Consider the following 2,738-nt stretch of genomic DNA (forward strand, 5'->3'; position numbering starts at 1 on the left):
AATCTGGTCACAGCCTGATGATGTCTCCTTAGGATGTGACCTTTCTGTTAGGGAGACACTGGAGAATCTCTGTCTCTTGACCTTTACCTACTTTCTTGCTTGGATTCTGAGTGCCTCCAGGGATGACCCCGTGTGGGCCTCCAACCCTGGGAGCTGTTGACACCCTGCCATGTTCCCACTGACCTTGGGTGCACGTGACCCTGCACCCAGCAGCCTGGGATCGCCTTGCCTCCCGCTTCACTGTTCTGCGTCCTCAGCGACATGGATCTGAAGAGCGCTGTGGCTGTCTTTGGACCCACACACTTGATGTGGACTGAGCTGGGACATCCTGAGATAAAATTACTCCTTGATATCAAGTTCATTTGTACTTACCTGTAAGGGTCACTCGTTTCATTTCTCCAGACAACCTAGCCTAACACAGGTGCCTGGGCCAGGAATTCAGCCCAGGTTGCCTACACGGAAGGAAGCATTGTAACACGTAAACTAGCACTCTTCCCCAGTTAGCCCTAGTTTGTGCTTTTTCGCAGCTTCATATTGCTGAGGTAGCAAAGTGAACATTCCTTGGACTTCTGCTGTTGGCTTCCATGTAGGAGGTCTTTCCCAGTTTAGCAGGAGCATGCATGGCCTCCTGGGTGTTCAGAGTGTATGAAAGCAAAGAATACAGGCACGTTCTGAGTTTTTTACTTCCAAAATAGGATCTTTGCATTTTGAGTAAAAAATTGGACTTGAGAGCCAGGATTAGCTGTATGAGAAAAAAGTTGTCGTATTTTGACAACTTCTACTTCACATGACAGCAGTCAGATTGGAAAAGACATGCGGGTGGCAACGCAGGTTAAGCACTGAGATGGTAACTGAAAGGTTGATGCATGGAACACCCACAGGGTCTGAAATCTCTGCATAACAGGAGGAGGGTATAGAAATTCTCCGACCATGGGAAGAAGACAGGGGATCTATCCCTAAGGGAACCCGGATGATTTTCTATCATGAAAAGAGAAACAGGGATGACATGTGGATGAAGTGCTAATAAAGCTGTTAGAAAGCGAGAGAATCCACATCACCCTCTCCCAGGCCCTCATCCTTACATTTCCCTTTATTAAAATCAGAAGTGCAAGAGGACAAGAAATCCAAACGGGCTGAGGGAGACAAAGACAATATTCAACCATCCCCAAGTAGTGGGGGAGTAGGAGATGCCCGGGGGTAAACAGAGGGAACTGGCGGTCCGGCCAGTAGGGGGTGCACAGGAGATGAGGCAGTTTTCAGATGTTAAGAGCCTATGACTAACAGAGGCCTCGGGTCAGAATGAGGCCGTGATCAAGTGGGGGGCCTTCCCAGCATAAGACAAATAGCAAAATTGAGTTTCACCTGTGTTGGCCAGGCTTCCAAATGACCCATAATTAGTTGTGATTCTTAATATGGCACCATCCCATTTCATGATGGACTGAATTTTGTCCCCCAAAATATATTTTGAAGTCCTAGTCTCCGGTATCTGTGAGCCTGACCTTGTTTGAAACCGGTCTCTAGAGATGGTGTCTGTTAGTAAGAGCTCATACTTGAGTAGGCTATGTCCTAACCCCATCTGGGTGATATTCCGATGAAGGAGGAGTAAGGCAGAGGCAGAGGGAAGCAGCCGTGGAAGAGGGAGGCAGAGGCGGGAATGATGCTGGAGCCGCAGACCATGCTGAGGCTACAAGACGCTGTCGAAAACAAGAAAGGACCTCCCCCAGAGGCCTTTGGAGAAAACGTGGATTTCCCAATATTCTAGATTCAGACTTCTAGTTTCCCAAATGGCAGACAATAAATTTCTCACTGGTCCTGGCTCTAAATTCTACCGTGCCAGTTGTCACTTTTCACCATTTCTTAGCCTCTGTCTTCTCACCTGCAATATGGGAATCATAATAGAATTTATTTCATTGAGTGCTGTAATGATAGAGAACACATAGCAATAATACTTGTAACTTATGAACACATATAACATACAGCAATGTATAAACACTTCATGACGGATGTAAAACAATCCCCTGCAATCAGGAGTGGAAACATTACTGTAATCCCACCTTCCCACAAAAGAGCCCTGGTAACTAGTTTTCCTGCTAGCCACGAAGTCACCGGTTCAAAACCATCAGCTACTCCGCTGGGGAAAGATGATGCTTTCTGTGCCCGGAGATTCAGTCTCGGAAACCCACGGTGACAGTTCTATTCTGTCCCATGTGGTTGCTAAGCGTTTGCATCAACTATGGCAGTGAGTTTTGAGTCCTGGTTTCTGTCTCCAAGAGCCAGTACAAAGAGAATGTAGTGATGAGAGCTACCCACTGGGCGGCAGTACAGAGTCCTGTTTCATCAAAGTCCTAGTTCTAGGGAAGAAATGAAGGAAGTACCACTGTCCTGAGCCCTTTAAACGTCAAGAAGAACCCAGTACATTCCAGACGTAGCACATGTGTCTACTGAGAGTTCTCAAATATTTATTGTCCTTCCAAGGAGACAACCCACCCTTCTCAGGGTTGTACATAGGCAGAAAAGAAAAGTGGCATGTCTTGGGTGGGGAACAACCCAATAGGCAGGAACCTGGAAGCTTCCGAAGTATAAGACCTGAAGGATACACACGTCTCCTTTAGTTCCAGACAAGAACTCTTAGAAATTGAGCGAGGGTCTTCAATGTGTGGAAGAGATAAGTCTTAGAACTTGAAGGAGAGCGTGTAACGAATGATCATGTATGCAACAGCTGAAGACGGAAGCAGGAC

Source organism: Echinops telfairi, unplaced genomic scaffold (genome assembly GCF_000313985.2).
Source record: "Echinops telfairi isolate 266 unplaced genomic scaffold, ASM31398v2 ScPeMD7_5592;HRSCAF=6446, whole genome shotgun sequence".
NCBI classification, from domain to species: Eukaryota; Metazoa; Chordata; class Mammalia; order Afrosoricida; family Tenrecidae; genus Echinops; species Echinops telfairi.